Source organism: Siphateles boraxobius, unplaced genomic scaffold (assembly GCF_051911475.1).
Source record: "Siphateles boraxobius isolate OS27281-9 unplaced genomic scaffold, OSU_SipBor_1 12, whole genome shotgun sequence".
Classification (NCBI taxonomy): Eukaryota; Metazoa; Chordata; class Actinopteri; order Cypriniformes; family Leuciscidae; genus Siphateles; species Siphateles boraxobius.
Genome location: NW_027508722.1, coordinates 5,136,801 through 5,156,651, shown reverse-complemented (window position 1 = coordinate 5,156,651; position 19,851 = coordinate 5,136,801). Strand labels below are relative to the sequence as shown.

Below are 19,851 nucleotides of genomic sequence, written 5' to 3'. Positions count from 1 at the left end.
GAGAAGTGAGACACTAAAAGAAAAAATTGGCGAAAATGACCCACGGAAGGCATTCTCATTAATGAGGGCCAGACACCTAAAGTGTCCTCTGAAAAGGTGCAAAAGCAGCTGAAAATATGCACCCTCTTGAATCAGAGACAACAATAACTTGCAGGGAGGGGGGCCTCCAAGAGTGTAAAAAAACAAAAATGAATTTCAAAAAACAAAATTAATTTAAATATAATAATAATGTATAGCACACAGGGGTGCCCAATCCTGCTCTGTGCAGGACAGTCGATCGGCAGGACTGAGAGTTTTTGGTGAACTGACAGCTACCTCTAGGTAGTCCATAAAAATAAAAAGCAGGGAGGGGGGCCTCCAAGAGTGTAACTGCGTCCCCCCTCTACTTAGTAGGCATATCCACCTGTCGAGGAACTCCTTCAAAGCATGAAGAATTTCAACTGATTTAACTATGGAGAAGTGAGACACTAAAAGAAGAAATTGGCGAAAATGGCCCACGGAAAGCATTCTTACAAGGTAGCGTGGCCGAGCGGTCTAAGGCGCTGGATTAAGGCTCCAGTCTCTTCGGGGGCTTGGGTTCAAATCCCACCGCTGCCAAGTCTGCATTTTAGAAGGCACCTGTGAAAAGACTGGAGAAGTGACACTGCTTGCTCCCAGTCTCCTTGGCCGAACTCGGCGGGCTTCAGAGCCTGACGATGAAGGTCCACACCCAACAATTTCTCTATTTCTGAAATTTAATGGGCAGAAAATGGCCCACTAGAGTAACCAGCCGGGGTAGCATGGCCGAGGGGTCTAAGGCGCTGGATTTAGGCTCCAGTCTCTTCGGGGGCGTGGGTTCAAATCCCACTGCTGCAGAGGTTTTAATGAGGGCCAGACACCTAAAGTGTGCTCTGACAAGGTGCAAAAGCAGCTGAAAATATGCACCCTCTAAAATCAGAGACAACAATAACTTGCAATTATTATAATGACACTTCCAAAATGAATTTAAATATAATAATAATGTATAGCACACAGGGGTGCCCAATCCTGCTCTGTGCAGGACAGTCGATCGGCAGGACTGAGAGTTTTTGGTGAACTGACAGCTACCTCTTGATTTTGAGTTTAACTGCGACACATCTGGCTGCCATTTTGGAGTATGGCCCAAATGCTTTGATTAGGTAATTCAGTTGTGTTTGATTAGAGATGGAATTGCAATCAGCAGGGAGGGATGCCTCCAAGAGTGTAACTGCATCCCCCCTCTACTTAGTAGGCCTTTCCACCTTTCGAGGAGCTCCTTCAAGGCATGAAGAATTTCAACTGATTTAACTATGGAGAAGTGAGACACTAAAAGAAAAAATTGGCGAAAAAGGCCCACGGAAGGCATTCTCACAAGGTAGCGTGGCCGAGCGGTCTAAGGCGCTGGATTAAGGCTCCAGTCTCTTCGGGGGCGTGGGTTCAAATCCCACCGCTGACAAGTCTGCATTTTAGAGGGCAATTGTGAAAAGACTGGAGAAGTGACACTGCTTGCTCCCAGTCTCTTCAAAACTCAGCCGTTTTTGCTTTCCTTGGCCTAACTCGGCGGGCTTCAGAGCCTGACGATGAAGGTCCACACCCAACAATTTCTCTTTTTCTGAAATTTAATGGCCAGAAAATGGCCCACTAGAGTAGCCAAGCCGGGGTAGCGTGGCCGAGTGGTCCAAGGCGCTGGATTTAGGCTCCAGTCTCTTTGGGGGGGTGGGTTCGAATCCCACCGCTTCCAGCAGAGGTTTTAATGAGGGCCAGACACCTATAGTGTCCTCTGAAAAGGTGCTAAAGCAGCTGAAAATATGCCCCCTCTTGAATCAGAGACAACAATAACTTGCAATTCTTATAATGACACTTCCAAAATGAATTTAAATATAATAATAATGTATAGCACACAGGGGTCCCCAATCCTGCTTTGTGCAGGACAGTCCATCGGCAGGACTGGGCACCCCTTGTCAATGGAGTTTGCAAATTTGACTCATTGAGAGTTTTTGGTGAACTGACAGCTACCTCTTGATTTTGAGTTTAACTGCGACACATCTGGCTGCCATTTTGGAGTATGGCCCAAAGGCTTTGATCAGGTAATTCAGTTGTGTTTGATTAGAGATGGAATTTTAATCTGCAGGGAGGGGGGCCTCCAAGAGTGTAACTGCGTCCCCCCTCTACTTAGTAGGCATTTCCACCTGTCGAGGAGCTCCCTCAAGGCATGAAGAATTTCAACTGATTTAACTATGGAGAAGTGAGACACAAAAAGAAAAAATTGGCGAAAATGGCCCACGGAAGGCATTCTCACAAGGTAGCGTGGCCGAGCTTTGATTAGGTAATTCGATTAGGCTTTGATTAGGTAATTCAGTTGTGTTTGATTAGAGATGAAATTGCAATCTGCAGGGAGGGGGGCCTCCAAGAGTGCAGTGTTAATTTTGTCAGCAAATTTTGATTTAGTTTTAGTCTTAGTCTTTTGACTAAAATGCCATTTAGTTTTAGTCATATTTTAGTCATCTGAATTGTTTTAGTTTTAGTCTAGTTTTAGTCGACGAAATACAATAACATTTTAGTCGACTAAATCTACAGTAGATTTAGTCGCCTAAAATATAATGGGTTTAGTTCAATTGTAATGCATTAATTTAGAATTTCTCTAAAATTTCCAAACCCATATACTCCCGGAGAAAACATCTATTAACCTATTAATATGAATGATTTTCAAGTTTGAACATGCAATCCAGATACAGATTTAACTGCTGTTACTTAAAAAATATCTTAAAATGAAATAAAACCACTTTTCCTAAAGTACAACACAGTCTTCTTTACAATGAATGATATATTCATTCCTTATAACTACTTACACATCATTCTTTATTCTTTCAAGCAGACATATTTATTTGTATGAATTAAATATAATTAATCCTTATTAAAGCTATTAACAAACAGTGAATGCTTTTCTCTTTTTCTTTTGTTGCTTGATCAAAATTAAGGACACGGACCGCATTAGGTTTATTGCCACTGTCACTTTAAGACGTCGGATCATGTCCAATGACATGCGGATACAATTGCACTGATGCACATCCGACACACTCAGGGTGCTTCTCATTTCTTATTTATGCATCCTCGTTTCCTTTCCTCGCTTCCTTTCCTAGCTCCTCATCTCCTCCCCTGTAGGTTGTGAGGGAAGGACGCAAGGAAAGAAAATGAGGACGGAGGAATCGAAATGAAAGCTTTTTTTATACATTGGAATACTTGATCACTCGAGCGTCATTTCACAGCGTCATCAGCAGCGCTCAAAGGATCTGCCTTTATGTTGTTGAAGTTTGTTTATTTAAGAAATTCATAATGAATAATAATAAAGCAAGATACCCTGTTGAAATATGTGATATGTGTGGTTTATATAAACTGCAAATGTAAATTATAAATTATAAATTAAATAAATTAAAAAGATTGTGACCGATGTGAAGGGGGAGGAGAATGTATACGTGCGTCACATTTAGTCAATAAAACACTTCCACATAGGATACACCTGTGTATCCTCGCTCATAACTCCTCCGAAAGCCTCATCACTTCTCGATCCTCGACTCCTCGCGGTGCAATTAGAGAATTGAAATGTCCTTCTAGATGGCTGTGCTTGATTGGTTTCCGGGTCATAGGATGGAGGACAGAGGAGCGAGGAGGTGAGGAGGGATATTGAGAAGCACCCTCACATTTTAAGACATAACCAGCATAGTTTACATGAATACTCTCCAAAAAGGACATTTAGACATACTGTTGTGTATTTCTCCATTCAGACACGAAAGAGAGCTCAATTCAGTAGCCTACTCGCGCGCTGTAGGTGTATTGTGCATGACTGCACGCTTCGGGTTAGGTGTGTGCGCAAAGAAAACCGCACCGAATAGAGCTCTTTTTTGCATCGTCACTCTTATTCAGAGATCTATATGTCTGCTCTACTCATTCTCCCAGACGTTCACATTTTTTAACGTTTTATGACCGCGGGGTAGATCACATTACAGTAGCCTACAAATGTGCGCATCTACCACACACGGAGGACATCTGACGGATCGCTTCCCAAATCGTCACTATCTAACATTTTCGTCTAGTTTTTATTGATTGACGAAAATGTCAATAGATTTTCGTCATAGTCTTTGTCATTCAAAACTAGGTTTTATTTAGTTATCGTCTCGTTTTCGTCTGTGAAAAAATGTCGTTGACGAATAATTTTCGTCGTTATTTTCGTCAACGAAATTAACACTGCAAGAGTGTAACTGCGTCCCCCCTCTACTTAGTAGGCATTTCCACCTGTCGAGGAGCTCCTTCAAGGCATGAAGAACTTCAACTGATTTAACTATGGAGAAGTGAGACACAAAAAGAAAAAATTGGCGAAAATGGCCCACGGAAGGCATTCTCACAAGGTAGCGTGGCCGAGCTTTGATTAGGTAATTCGATTAGGCTTTGATTAGGTAATTCAGTTGTGTTTGATTAGAGATGGAATTGCAATCTGCAGGGAGGGGGGCCTCCAAGAGTGTAACTGCGTCCCCCCTCTACTTAGTAGGCATTTCCACCTGTCGAGGAGCTCCTTCAAGGCATGAAGAATTTCAACTGATTTAACTATGGAGAAGTGAGACACTAAAAGAAAAAATTGGCAAAAATGGCCCACAGAAAACTTAGACCCCTCGGCAACGCTACCCCGGCTTGGCTACTCCAAAATGGCAGCCAGATGTGTCGCAGTTAAACTCAAAATCAAGAGGTGAATTTAAATGAATCCAAAATGAATTTAAATAAAATAATAATGTATAGCAGGACAGTCAATAAGCAAGACTGAGAGTTTTTGGTGAACTGACTGCTACCTCTTGATTTTGAGTTTACTGCGACACATCTGGCTGCCATTTTGGAGTATGGCCCAAATCCTTTGATTAGGTAATTCAGTTGTGTTTGATTAGAGATGGAATTGCAATCTGCAGGGAGGGGGGCCTCCAAGAGTGTAACTGCATCCCCCCTCTACTTAGTAGGCCTTTCCACCTTTCGAGGAGCTCCTTCAAGGCATGAAGAATTTCAACTGATTTAAGTATGGAGAAGTGAGACACTAAAAGAAAAAATTGGTCGAGTGGTCTAAGGCGCTGGATTTAGGCTCCAGTCTCTTTGGGGGCGTGGGTTCGAATCCCACCGCTGCCAGCAGAGGTTTTAATGAGGGCCAGACACCTAAAGTGTCCTCTGAAAAGGTGCGAAAGCAGCTGAAAATATGCACCCTCTTGAATCAGAGACAACAATAACTTGAAATTATTATAATGACACTTCCAAAATGAATTTAAATATAATAATAATGTATAGCACACAGGGGTCCCCAATCCTACTTTGTGCAGGATAGTCCATCGGCAGGACTGGGCACCCCTTGTAAATGGAGTTTGCAAATTTGACTCATTGAGAGTTTTTGGTGAACTGACAGCTACCTCTTGATTTTGAGTTTAACTGCGACACATCTGGCTGCCATTTTGGAGTATGGCCCAAAGGCTTTGATCAGGTAATTCAGTTGTGTTTGATTAGAGATGGAATTTTAATCTGCAGGGAGGGGGGCCTCCAAGAGTGTAACTGCGTCCCCCCTCTACTTAGTAGGCATTTCCACCTGTCGAGGAGCTCCTTCAAGGCATGAAGAATTTCAACTGATTTAACTATGGAGAAGTGAGACACAAAAAGAAAAAATTGGCGAAAATGGCCCACGGAAGGCATTCTCACAAGGTAGCGTGGGCGAGCTTTGATTAGGTAATTCGATTAGGCTTTGATGAGGTAATTCAGTTGTGTTTGATTAGAGATGAAATTGCAATCTGCAGGGAGGGGGGCCTCCAAGAGTGTAACTGCGTCCCCCCTCTACTTAGTAGGCATTTCCACCTGTCGAGGAGCTCCTTCAAGGCATGAAGAACTTCAACTGATTTAACTATGGAGAAGTGAGACACAAAAAGAAAAAATTGGCAAAAATGGCCCACGGAAGGCATTCTCACAAGGTAGCTTGGCCGAGCTTTGATTAGGTAATTCGATTAGGCTTTGATTAGGTAATTCAGTTGTGTTTGATTAGAGATGGAATTGCAATCTGCAGGGAGGGGGGCCTCCAAGAGTGTAACTGCGTCCCCCCTATACTTAGTAGGCATTTCCACCTGTCGAGGAGCTCATTCAAGGCATGAAGAATTTCAACTGATTTAACTATGGAGAAGTGAGACACTAAAAGAAAAAATTGGCGAAAATGGCCCACAGAAAGCATTCTTAAAAGGTAGCGTGGCCGAGCGGTCTACGGCGCTGGATTAAGGCTCCAGTCTCTTCGGGGGCGTGGGTTCAAATCCCACCGCTGCAAAGTCTGCATTTTAGAAGGCACCTGTGAAAAGACTGGAGAAGTGACACTGCTTGCTCCCAGTCTCTTCAAAACTCAGCCAATTTGCTTTCCTTGGCCGAACTCGGCGGGCTTCAGAGCCTGACGATGAAGGTCCACACCCAACAATTTCTCTATTTCTGAAATTTAATGGCCAGAAAATGGCCCACTAGAGTGGCCCAGCTGGGGTAGCATGACCGAGGGGTCTAAGGCGCTGGATTTAGGCTCCAGTCTTTTCGGGGGCGTGGGTTCAATTCCCACTGCTGCCAGCAGAGGTTTTAATGAGGGCCAGACACCTAAAGTGTGCTCTGAAAAGGTGCAAAAGCAGCTGAAAATATGCATCCTCTTCAATCAGAGACAACAATAACTTGCAATTATTATAATGACACTTCCAAAATGAATTTAAATATAATAATAATGTATAGCACACAGGGGTGCCCAATCCTGCTCTGTGCAGGACAGTGGATCAGCGGGACTGAGAGTTGTTGGTGAACTGACAGCTACCTCTTGATTTTGAGTTTAACTGAGACACATCTGGCTGCCATTTTGGAGTATGGCCCAAATGCTTTGATTAGGTAATTCAGTTGTGTTTGATTAGAGATGGAATTGCAATCTGCAGGGAGGGGGGCCTCCAAGAGTGTAACTGCATCCCCCCTCTACTTAGTAGGCCTTTCCACCTGTCGAGGAGCTCCTTCAAAGCATGAAGAATTTCAACTGATTTAAGTATGGAGAAGTGAGACACTAAAAGAAAAAATTGGCCGAGCGGTCTTAGGCGCTAGATTAAGGCTCCAGTCTCTTCGGGGGCGTGGGTTCAAATCCCACCGCTGCCAAGTCTGCATTTTGGAGGGCAATTGTGAAAAGACTGGAGAAGTGACACTGCTTGCTCCCAGTCTCTTCAAAACTCAGCCGTTTTTGCTTTCCTTGGCCTAACTCGGCGGTCTTCAGAGCCTGACGATGAAGGTCCACACCCAACAATTTCTCTATTTCTGAAATTTAATGGCCAGAAAATGGCCCACTAGAGTCAAGTACTCCTCGCTGCAGACTGTAGCGCGGTGACGTCACGTATACAATACGTCACGTACGTACGTCACGTATGTGTTACCACGCATGCGCCATATCGCGGTGACAGCGCATGCGCGGTTACGTCACGTGTTTTGACGTCCCGCGAAACGCATGCGCAAATTTGACATACTATTTTTTTTTAAATGTTAATGTATTAAAAAAAAACTCTAAAGTAATAATGAAAGCAGCAAAAAGGAGTACAGTGCACATCCATAGTTTTAACTATGCCTGATTTAAGGTAAACTTTCAGAGTATATATTGTGTAATATCTGTGTAATATTTTATTTAAAGTTTATTTTCACATTCTGTTGCACTTCACTTTGTAAATTACAAAATTACTGTAAACATTGATGGCACCTTATATATTATTTTAATCATTCCCCTTTAATAGTTAATAATTTTTTATTTTTTTGTGCATTATATAGGCTATCATAAAACATTTATTCCAATAAAGTAGTTTGAAGTTAAACCAACTACATAGCGTACATTGTCAATCTCTGTATCCAATATTATTCATGCCAACTCAAAAAACCAAACTCATAACAGTGATAACTTTTATTTCAAAACAAGTGTACAAATACAGATAATTACATACATCTGTACACAGACAGACACACTCACAAGCACAGAGACAGACACACACACACACAAGCACAAAGACAGACACGAGCACAGAGACACACACACAGAGACAGACAGACAGACAGACACACGCACAGAGACAGACACACACACACACAAGCACAAAGACAGACACGAGCACAGAGACACACACACAGAGACAGACAGACAGACAGACACACACACACAAACACACACACACACACACACACACACACACACACACACACACACACACACACACAGACACAGAGACAGACAGACACACACACACACACACACACACACACACACACACACACACACACACACACACACACACACACACACAAACACACCTACTCAGCTTGAAATTCCCCTCCATCATTGAAAAAAACAATCAACTGAGCAATAGCCCTCCACATTCTTATCAGAATAAAATCCACGCAGGACTCCCCTTCTGCCATTACCCACATACCCAGGTGGGCAGTCCTTGTATTGTGCATCGCAGTGCAAGCACAGACTTAACGAGTACGGCACCCGGAACTCTTGCTTGTATTGTATGGAAAATGCACTCCAGTTCACAACACCTAATTTAGATAAAATACAGAACAAACAATATTGAATCATTTTAAAGAAAGGCATTAACATAGTACAGAGTCATACAAGGTTTTTATTTTTTATTTTTTATATTTAAACAAAGTTATTGGCTTCGTCTGTAAATTACCTAAGAGACATTTCTTAACAACATAAACTAGTAAAAAAATAGTTTGTCAAAACAAACTTTAGGTTGGCTTGAGAAAGCCTATCCTGAAAGTTTGAAATACCGGTAGTTTTAAAAGCTTGAAGTTTTGAAGGCAATACAGTCTATCAGACACAGACAGAGAGACAGATAGACATGACAGATAGGCAGATAGAGATAGATCGATAGAGAGACAGATTGATAGATCGCACAGACAGATAGAAATAGATGGACGGAAAGACAGACTTTCTCAAGTACCTTTTGCACTACTCACAACTTAGATTTAAAGAACTTACTGTCAAGCCATACAAAGTGGGCCACTTCTCTGAATTTGGGCTTGCTGACAATGTCCTTGAAAACCTTGCACGTCATTGAAAGTCTCCAGAAAGCCACATCGCCGTCGTCTGTGACAACTCCCATCAGGATCCGCCAGAGGATGTCAGATGGCATCTGTCCAAAGTAGCCAACAAACAGTCCAAAATGTAACTTTACATACGACTTATTAAAAAGGGTAACTGATAGATTGACAGGAGTTTATGATGTGCTTACCTTGGTCAAGTAATCAACAGGCAGGGGGGTTTCCATCACCTCTAAATTGGAGAGTAAGAATAAGAGTAGCATCATTTTAAAACCCTGTTATTTGTACTGTTCAAGAATTAAAGTGGGAACCAATACCTGCTCTCTCTACTCTCCTCTTTTTCCGGAGTTCTTTTCTTTCAGTGTCTGATCTTCAAATGTTTAAAATATAAAGTCTCATGAATTAAGTTTGTTCTTAATGACATCCCCAAGACCAGGATTGAAATCCACTTGTTAAGATTGATACATGTAAATAATTTATTAGCAAACTATAAACACTTATTTATTTTAAACTGCTACATTTATGTTCACAGATATGTTGGCAACATTTTACATACAGTATAACTTGATCTAACTTTCTTCTAAGGATAGTTACTCAGCAGAAACATGCACCACCATCTTCTTATTGTTAGCATGTCACTCTGTAAAAAAGAGCACTGATTAGCAATTGCTAACTAAGGATTTCAAAAAAATAAAATAAAATAAAGGCTTACTTCATTGAAATCAAAACGCCCCTCCATTACAATGTAGAGAGCATACTACAATATGAATTAAAGCACATCAGATCAGACATTAAAGAAATGTAAAACAGTATTCTAAAATGTCTGTTAATACAATCAACAAAAAACTAAATGAAAAATCTTTCAGATGTAGGGCATTTATTATACTTTCTGGTATGACTTGAGTTACAATGACTTACCATCAACACAAACACTCCACAGTTATTGGAATTTTGTTGTCTGGGAATGTCCTGAAAATGAAATAATAATAATAATAATAATGATGAAGTTAATACATCAAAAGCTGGCAGGCCTGTAATGCTTAGAATGGTTGCTGGCTGCTTACTGTAATGTCGTCACAGCTGTACTCCCTCCATGGCCCAGGATTTACATGTTCTGCTAGTTGTCTGCGAAGTGTAATAAAACAAAGAAAGAAAGTTAAGACAAACTTATATGGGTGCTTGACAAAGCTAGACCTGAAAGTGTAAAACAATTTTGAAAGCTCTGATATTCTTACAGGGCCTAAAGCCAGACAGAACATTGAATACACACACAAAATATCTGAATGAATCCATCAAGCAAGAAAATGGAACCTAAAAGCAACACAAAATGGGGATATGGTTTAAAACAGAACTACCATAACCCCGAACTCATGAACTCTGAACATTTCATTCGGTAGACCTGTAACTGTTCATGAAACGGCAATCACTGAAGCCACGTCCGTAGAGTGAATCAAGCCAAAAGATCTCCCTCTTTTTTGGCTTCATGATCTAAAACAGTGTAACTTTTACATAAACTGTCAAGTGCTAACACTTTGCTTTACATTTTCAATGTATGAAATAACTAAGCAGAATTTTCTGATTATTTGAACATTAAAAATAATTATTTTGAGACCTACACAGATCATCCAATGATTTCCAGTCCAGGAAGGCAGCAGAATGAAGTCATGCCTTGCTAGATTTTCCTTAATAAAACAACACAAAATTAGATATAACATTTAGAATTTAATTATTTTTAAAATGGCTTCATACTGCCTCAGTTACAAAACCTTACAATGATACTCACAGGAACATTAGACATTGGGTCAGCACACAAGGGTGGCAACCAAGTCACGGTCGCATACGAAGTAAAGACATGGACCATTATGCCCTGTTAAGTAAAAGTGCAACAATTAAAAAAGGAACCACATTCCCATTTTACACACATTATGCATACAGAATATTTGATCAAAGTAATTATTTGCATTACCTGAAGGTCAGCAATATCCTTCAAAACTGAAAGACAGGCATTCAAAATCTGTTAACGTTAAAAGAAATGCATTTAAAATCTGTTAACATTCAGGGACATATTTATTAGACCCCATACTACTGTACTGTACTGTATGGGTTAAATGTTAAAATACAGTATGTTTGCTGCTTCTCACTGTTGCTTCAACACAACGAAGGTATCCTAAAGCAAGGAAATCCTTCCTTGTGAGGACTGTGTTTCCAACAGAAGCCAAAAATGGTCTTAAATTGAAAAATACTTAAATTGATGGTCTCGTCTCCATCAAGGCATAGTTTAGCTATAAAAAGGAAAGTGAAGAACACAATATGTATCTCTTTTTTGTTGTTGTCTTAAAACAATAATAGAAACCTAACAGTAATAAAAAAAACTAACTAACCTGGTTCAGCTGGACTGTACTGGGTGACTGTTTCCAGCATACCTTGTTTGGTTGCACATGTCGCAAATCAGCAATACCCACCGTGGAACACTTAAGGACTGAGGAGCACATAAAAGTGGGAATAAATGGATTAAAAAAATATCTGGTTTAACATCAAATTACAATTTATTTTTAAAAAATACATGCTTACATTGGTCGTCTTTTTGTGTTTTGTCTCCTGAGGGTTTCTCATCAATTTGAACAGGTTCTGGAGGTGTGCCTTTAGAAAGAGTGAAAGTTGATGAATTATATACTTTTATATAAGGATTGAGGAGCACATAAAAGTGGGAATAAATTGATAAAAAAAAAAAACATCTGGTTTAACATAAAAAAATAATAAAGTACATGCTTACATTGGTCGTCTCTTTGTGTTTTGTCTCCAGAGGGTTTCTCGTCAATTTGAACAGGTTCTGGAGGTGTGCCTTTAAAAGATGGAATAAAAGTTGATGCATTATATATGAAGTAATGCTCTAACACAAAACATAGTAATAAGAGAAATCTTACCTACAATAACCTGACCATTATCATTCAAGGTCAGCTGATCATTTGGTGACACAATTTTTCTGAGGTTTTCTTTCACACTTTTATTTTTGATTTGTTGTAGAGGTGGATTATGTTGCGCATTAAGAAAACATTTGCTGAAGGTGTGAGCATGTTCATGAAGTAATTATTCTTCCGCATGCCAGCAAAGAGTTGTTCAGCAGTTTGGGTATTTAACCATCCACTTAGTTCTGGGACTAAGTCAACTCTTCTGAGGACATCTTTTGGGTCTTTTGTGTTACACTCGTGAAAGCGGTCGTACAGAACATAATGCTCAGAAGACCCAGTTAAAGGATGGCAGGTGGGATCCTTTTCCACCTGTTTGACTTTTAACCAGGGCAAATTCACTGTCAACTTGCTATCTTTAGCCAGCTGAATATTTTCAGCGCTTGGCTCTGCAAGTCTGCCTTCATGAGGGCTAAAAGGTAAAGTCTCTGGGTCCCGGAGGTTAGTGTGTGTTGCTAGTCCTCTTGCAAAATCATATATCGACACATTAGGTAAGTGCTTCCATGACAAGAGCAAATCAGCAAAGTCTCTTGGAGACTCTGCTCTAATGTTAAATTTAATTGAGTAAACTACTCCACAGGGACAAGTAATTACTGCCCATCCACCTAAAAAAAGAAATAATTAGTATAATATTCAATTAAGTGTTAGGTAGTTGAAACTTTAACTTTTAGAAATATAACTGTTGTTTGAAATGTTTCATGTTGTAAAGGCTTGTATCAAGCATACTGGACCCTTTATTGCTATCCATCTTTTGTAATGAATACAACATTAAATCAATGATACATAATAATATATATAATAATATAACTTACCAGAAGCACCCCATATTTGTTGGAACACTTTGTCATATGAGGAGCGGTTTTGCATCTCATCTCTTAACCTTAACACAAGGTCCATCTTAGATCCTTTCGACTACAAACCACACTCTTTGCAGAGTTTCCGTATGGCTTCAACCTACACCATCATTGACATAAATAAAGAGCATCGACTACTACTTTATTAAACAGTATTATCTAGGATCTCACCTTCATCTTGAAGAGCTCATCTCCAAGTCGTTCTTCAGTTATATGAAGATCAAGCATGTCACACGGCTTGGTTTTCTGAATTTTTGCAAATTCAGTGTTCAACACCATTTCAGATTTCCTTGTGTTGACACCAATCCATGGAGCCCAACAATCGTAACTTGGAGGAACTACGAAGGGGTTTTTCCTGCCACCTTGCATTTATAAAGTGTCTCCATATTAACAACCACATTGTGCAGCACACAAGTTAACAAGCAACACTATTAATAACAAAAACAATGAATCCACCATAATAATAATGAAAATAACAACTTACTTTGAAGAAATCCCCGTCCAACCATCACTTGTGTCACTAGCTCCCAGAAGGACACACTGTTGGTGTCTCCCTCAAAGTCATCAGGGGGAGATTTTATTTCACTGACTGAAAAGACACAAATGGAATTCATGAGAAAAACTAGCATAAAGATATAATTTCTAGGTGATGTACAGTGAAGTAACTTACAAGGCACACTGAATACTCCTTTTTTGTGGAGGTCCATGATTACCACTTTAGGGTAGTATCCACAGTTGATGCAGGAGTACATGTAATCATGGTTTGTCAGTGCTTCAAAGTGAATGTAAGCATGAAGCACAGTGTCATGGCTGGGAAATTTGGCATTTTCAGTGGCTTCAAGCAGGCTCAGGATTCTTCTAACAGCAGTGTGATTCTACAAGAACAAATCCAACATTTTAAAGGCAAATTGGAATCTTAAGCTTAAAGGATTTCAAATGCAATACATTTAATGTTTCTAATTTCAATAATTTATTTCAGCAGCATTATCAGTACTATAATGGGTAACATACCTGAATAGCATTACGAAGAATCATGCATAAATGCAAAGAAATCAGCAGGTGGTCATTAAAATTATGGATCCCATCTGTGAACTCTTGATAACGAAACATCATTCTGCAATTGATGCAGACTTTGTAGTAGGTGGAAATCCCTTAAAAGAGAGGGTTTTGCTTTTCAAACTGCAGTTACTACCAACATTGTTATTTAAAAAAAAAAAGATTTTACTTACCTTCCACAACTCCTGTGAAGGTCAAAATCTTCGCTCTGGATGTTATGAGAATCGGCTCGCTTAGCAACTGATTCCCCTTGCATTGTGAGCAGAAAGTCTCCTGTGGAATTAGGCTGCGTGGGAATTCACACTTAGGTTGAAGGCCATTGATCAGTTCCTTTGGAAGGTCTGCAGGAAGTCTTTTTTCTTTTAATAAATAAAACACCATTTTCTTTAAGCTTGCATCATTTGGTGGGTATTGTTGATCTTGTACATCTTCTGTTTGGTGCTGACAGCTCGGGACAGGATCAGTTCTTTCTGTGGTCCTTACTTTTCTAAAAAGGGACTTCTGAGTTTGAAATAAGTGCCACTTAGCAATTGATTTGTGCACACATGACTGTTTTGTCTTGTTACATGGGCAACTCCATGTGATTTTTTTGGAGTCAAACACAACAATCACTCTTCCAAGCCGGCTATAATAGGATGTTTTTGGTTCATACACTGAAATATATTTCTTGGAAGAGGGTCCAGCAATTGTCACCTCCACTGAGAGTGGCACACCTATAATACTTGCTGCCTTCTGCCTTTCAATACACTTCTTCTTTCTGTCTTCACCAAACCACTTTTGTTGCACCATCGCCATCAGTTCTTCTTCATTTAGAGTGATAGTGTCATCAGTGCTCCGAGGACAGAAAGCCAAGGATTTTATATGGTTGCATTCAAATGCCTTCAAACCACTTCGAAATGCAAAGTCAGTGTTTGTGTTACACTGGTCTACCTCACACATGATTCTGTGGTTTGCCCCCCATGCCCTCTTCTGCACATGTATTGGCAGTGAAGGACCAAAGAAAGATTTTTGAACAGCAAAAATACCATTCTCATTGTCAATGCACTGGCTAAGGAAGTGTCGTTCATTTGTAATTGTTTGTTTCACATCTGTATGTTTTCTTTGAATGTGGAGGCGTAGGTTCTTCTTGTTAAGTTCAATTCCACAGTGAATACATTTCACTCTGATTCTTTTTGAACCACTTGGGACATGATCTTTAGGAGACACAGACGTGTGTGGTCCACTTGGTAAAGGCTGAGGTTGCAGTTGAAGAAGGGATGCTGTCTGAGCAGACCCTGAGGGTTGAGGTGTATGAATACTCAGAGAAGATGGAAGTGATGGTACCTTAAATACTTGAGGTTGAGACAGTGGAGTAAAGGGTGTAGGAGACACAGACGTGTGTGGTCCACTTGGTAAAGGCTGAGGTTGCAGTTGAAGAAGGGATGCTGTCTGAGCAGACCCTGAGGGTTGAGGTGTATGAATACTCAGAGAAGGTGGAAGTGATGGTACCTTAAATACTTGAGGTTGAGACAGTGGAGTAAAGGGTGTAGGAGACACAGACGTGTGTGGTCCACTTGGTAAAGGCTGAGGTTGCAGTTGAAGTAGGGATGCTGTCTGAGCAGACCCTGAGGGTTGAGGTGCATTACCAATCAGAACCGTCGGTGCTGCCGTTTTTTGCAGAGATTGAATCTTTTGTTTGCAATTTGAGAGGTGAATTTCTAATTGTGCTTTACGTAAAACAGTGGTGGAACAGTATAAGCAATGAAAATGTGAATTATCTCTGCATCTTAGGTTGCACCTGATGATAATGAAATCTGAAAATGTAAGCAAAACCATTGTAAGATGCAAATATAATAACCAAATAATATGTTGTATGGATGTTAAAGAACTTCACAAACCATCTTCCCGTATAGCTGTCTGCAGATGATGCTCCACATGTTTGACAACACTGTTAAAATCCTTTGGTTTGTAAACCCAGGTCTCACAGAATGGACAGTGATATTTGTCACAACATGAGCTGCATTGATTTATTTTAATGCTTTCACCTTTTTTAAGGACACTAACATGCATCTAGAAAAGAACATCAACAATCAATTTAAGGTTTGCCTCGATATCTGAGATTACAGGGTTTCTGCCAGTCACATGGGTCAATTTAAGATTTCCTTTAATACCTTTTTAAGAGTAAAGAAAATGTATTGAATAAATCTAAGGGAACTCAATACATTATTATGCTATCTAAATGATAAAAACAACTAAGGAGAATCACAAAGAATTTTATTTTAGCAAAATACAATGTTCAATAACTAACTTACAGTATATTCACTACATTCAGGAATGTAACTTTTACAGTACGATCTGATACTGAACAACAATTATTTTGCAATGGATGCAACAATCAACTACATGAATTAATTAATTTAAGTCTTTCTGCTCTATTTGAAAACATCTTTCAAGGCTTAATTTGTTTAAAGGCGAATTAAGACTTCTACATATCATTTTAAGACTCGCTGAAACCCGGTCATTTTGATAATATAACATCATAAAACATATCATAACTTATTATTTTTAAATCTAAAACATTTATGACGCGCTCTATGGCATCTCACAATTAAAAGCCGTTAACACAAAAGCACAATTGTTAAAACAGCATAAATAATGCTTATTGACTTACTGCTATCGAATCCATCGCCGGAATTGATTGCAATGAATTGCGCGTGCGCACTTGCGTATACTTTGCGCATGCGTGGTAACACATACGTGACGTACATACATGACGTACCTACGTGACGTCACCGCGCTACAGTCTGCAGCGAGGGGTATCTCACTAGAGTAGCCAAGCCGGGGTAGCGTGGCCGAGTGGTCTAAGGCGCTGGATTTAGGCTCCAGTCTCTTTGGGGGCGTGGGTTCGAATCCCACCGCTGCCAGCAGAGGTTTTAATGAGGGCCAGACACCTAAAGTGTCCTCTGAAAAGGTGCGAAAGCAGCTGAAAATATGCACCCTCTTGAATCAGAGACAACAATAACTTGAAATTGTTATAATGACACTTCCAAAATGAATTTAAATATAATAATAATGTATAGCACACAGGGGTCCCCAATCCTGCTTTGTGCAGGACAGTCCATCGGCAGGACTGGGCACCCCTTGTCAATGGAGTTTGCAAATTTGACTCATTGAGAGTTTTTGGTGAACTGACAGCTACCTCTTGATTTTGAGTTTAACTGCGACACATCTGGCTGCCATTTTGGAGTATGGCCCAAAGGCTTTGATCGGGTAATTCAGTTGTGTTTGATTAGAGATGGAATTTTAATCTGCAGGGAGGGGGGCCTCCAAGAGTGTAACTGCGTCCCCCCTCTACTTAGTAGGCATTTCCACCTGTCGAGGAGCTCCTTCAAGGCATGAAGAATTTCAACTGATTTAACTATGGAGAAGTGAGACACAAAAAGAAAAAATTGGCGAAAATGGCCCACGGAAGGCATTCTCACAAGGTAGCGTGGGCGAGCTTTGATTAGGTAATTCGATTAGGCTTTGATGAGGTAATTCAGTTGTGTTTGATTAGAGATGAAATTGCAATCTGCAGGGAGGGGGGCTTCCAAGAGTGTAACTGCGTCCCCCCTCTATTTAGTAGGCATTTCCACCTGTCGAGGAGCTCCTTCAAGGCATGAAGAACTTCAACTGATTTAACTATGGAGAAGTGAGACACAAAAAGAAAAAATTGGCGAAAATGGCCCACGGAAGGCATTCTCACAAGGTAGCGTGGCCGAGCTTTGATTAGGTAATTCGATTAGGCTTTGATTAGGTAATTCAGTTGTGTTTGATTAGAGATGGAATTGCAATCTGCAGGGAGGGGGGCCTCCAAGAGTGTAACTGCGTCCCCCCTCTACTTAGTAGGCATTTCCACCTGTCGAGGAGCTCCTTCAAGGCATGAAGAATTTCAACTGATTTAACTATGGAGAAGTGAGACACTAAAAGAAAAAATTGGTGAAAATGGCCCACGCAAAGCATTCTTGCAAGGTAGTGTGGCCGAGGGGTCTAAGGCGCTGGATTAAGGCTCCAGTCTCTTCGGGGGCGTGGGTTCAAATCCCACCGCTGCCAAGTCTGCATTTTAGAAGGCACCTGTGAAAAGACTGGAGAAGTGACACTGCTTGCTCCCAGTCTCTTCAAAACTCAAGATTTTGCTTTCCTTGGCCGAACTCGGCGGGCTTCAGAGCCTGACGATGAAGGTCCACACCCAACAATTTCTGTATTTCTGAAATTTAATGGCCAGAGAATGGCCCACTAGAGTGGCCAAACAAGCTTGGCCGAGGCGTCTAAGGCGCTGGATTTAGGCTCCAGTCTCTTCGGGGGCGTGGGTTCGAATCCCACTGCTGCCAGCAGAGGTTTTAATGAGGGCCAGACACCTAAAGTGTGCTCTGAAAAGGTGCAAAAGCAGCTGAAAATATGCATCCTCTTGAATCAGAGACAACAATAACTTGCAATTATTATAATGACACTTCCAAAATGAATTTAAATATAATAATAATGTATAGCACACAGGGGTGCCCAATCCTGCTCTGTGCAGGACAGTCGATCGGCAGGACTGAGAGTTTTTGGTGAACTGACAGCAACTGTCGTGGCTAATTGCTGGTCTCTGGTCCTGATCAGTAGTTTTTCAGAGTCTAGTAGGAGTTAGTCTTCAAAAAGTTTTCAGAGTCGAAGTTCCAGGTCTCAGAAGAAGAACTTTATTGAGCAATTCAACAAAGTGAGATGGTCAGCTGAATCATCTGATCTTACAGTGGTTGAAACATAGATTTTATACATCTTTCTTATCGCCAGTGTCCAATTAGTGTTTGTACCGTTATCTCTTACACATTGCTCCTCCTTGGTATCACGCCACCATTAAGATCACATGCTCCGAGGCCTTATTTCTATTGGTGGCGGAGTATCACATGTATAGTTTTTTTAAAAAATATTACATCATATATGTTTTTTAGTACTTTCCTGTACCTTGCACCAACGTCATCTATGCATTAAAGGTACTTTTCCAACTCTACATTGCCCTATGGCTAGGGTGACCAGATTTCTCAGAGTGGAATACGGGACAGACACAGAACCCATAGACCCACAACACCTACTGCACACATACAAGTATTTACACTTAATAATATTGTTAGTTATGTAAAAAAATAAATGTAGACTTACATAAAATTGCAGATCAGTGGGAACAAGATGGTTCAACAGCATCATTCACTGTTGCTGTTTTGTATTTTTCACTGGAACCAATTTTTGCCAGCGTGCGCTTGTCTTTTAAGAGTTTATCATAAAATGCGGAGCAGTCCAGTCCGAAATTAATTCGTACGAAAAGCATTGCCTTCATTGTTGTTACACTCAGTCGAGATTTTTCATCCGTCCATGATGCATTCATTAACGAGAACACACGCTCCACAGGTGCATATGTACCAGGCAGGCATAAAACAAACTCCACAGCCAAAGATAAGACTCCAAAGTTGAGTGACTTGCTCCCCATCTCACGAAACACGTCTGTCCATCTATCAGACACAGCCACCTTGTTTTTGTTCCACTCAGTGATGTGACAAGTGACAATGTTTTTAGCACAGGCCCACTCATCAAAGAGCATGGTTTCGTCAACTGATGTGAGAGCAGGTATTCTTGAGTAGAACTTGCTGAGGCTGCTCTGAATGTCTCTCCATTCTGGAACACTTCTCAGTAGGACCCACTCTACTTCTCTTGTATTCTCCAGTGAGCAGCTCCAATTGTCAAGGTAATCCACTGATGCTGAGTAAAAGCTTCTCACTGCACAATAAAAATCATCAGCTTTTATGTCACCAGCTTCAACAAGGGTGTCTAACTGTTTTGATGTCAGAGGGAATGAATGATTCCTCCAGCCTGGCCTG

General features: G+C 40.6%; 8 non-coding genes and 1 pseudogene across 8 annotated transcripts; 8 read left to right on the top strand and 1 right to left on the bottom strand.

The window, feature by feature from the left end:
* The first annotated feature begins 515 nt into the window (after positions 1-515).
* On the top strand, positions 516-597 carry trnal-aag (transfer RNA leucine (anticodon AAG)). Its single transcript has one exon. It is a non-coding gene; the product is annotated as a tRNA-Leu (tRNA).
* Positions 598-773: 176 nt separating this feature from the next.
* Positions 774-855, top strand: trnal-uag (transfer RNA leucine (anticodon UAG)). Its single transcript has one exon. It is a non-coding gene; the product is annotated as a tRNA-Leu (tRNA).
* A 516-nt stretch (positions 856-1,371) lies between these two features.
* trnal-aag (transfer RNA leucine (anticodon AAG)) lies at positions 1,372-1,453 on the top strand. Its single transcript has one exon. It is a non-coding gene; the product is annotated as a tRNA-Leu (tRNA).
* Positions 1,454-1,656: 203 nt separating this feature from the next.
* trnal-uag (transfer RNA leucine (anticodon UAG)) lies at positions 1,657-1,738 on the top strand. Its single transcript has one exon. It is a non-coding gene; the product is annotated as a tRNA-Leu (tRNA).
* Positions 1,739-6,246: 4,508 nt separating this feature from the next.
* Positions 6,247-6,328, top strand: trnal-aag (transfer RNA leucine (anticodon AAG)). The gene has a single exon. It is a non-coding gene; the product is annotated as a tRNA-Leu (tRNA).
* Positions 6,329-6,530: 202 nt separating this feature from the next.
* On the top strand, positions 6,531-6,612 carry trnal-uag (transfer RNA leucine (anticodon UAG)). Its single transcript has one exon. It is a non-coding gene; the product is annotated as a tRNA-Leu (tRNA).
* A 4,736-nt stretch (positions 6,613-11,348) lies between these two features.
* On the bottom strand, positions 11,349-15,603 carry LOC143714506 (uncharacterized; annotated as a pseudogene).
* A 1,199-nt stretch (positions 15,604-16,802) lies between these two features.
* Positions 16,803-16,884, top strand: trnal-uag (transfer RNA leucine (anticodon UAG)). The gene has a single exon. It is a non-coding gene; the product is annotated as a tRNA-Leu (tRNA).
* Positions 16,885-17,970: 1,086 nt separating this feature from the next.
* trnal-aag (transfer RNA leucine (anticodon AAG)) lies at positions 17,971-18,052 on the top strand. The gene has a single exon. It is a non-coding gene; the product is annotated as a tRNA-Leu (tRNA).
* Positions 18,053-19,851: the final 1,799 nt, after the last annotated feature.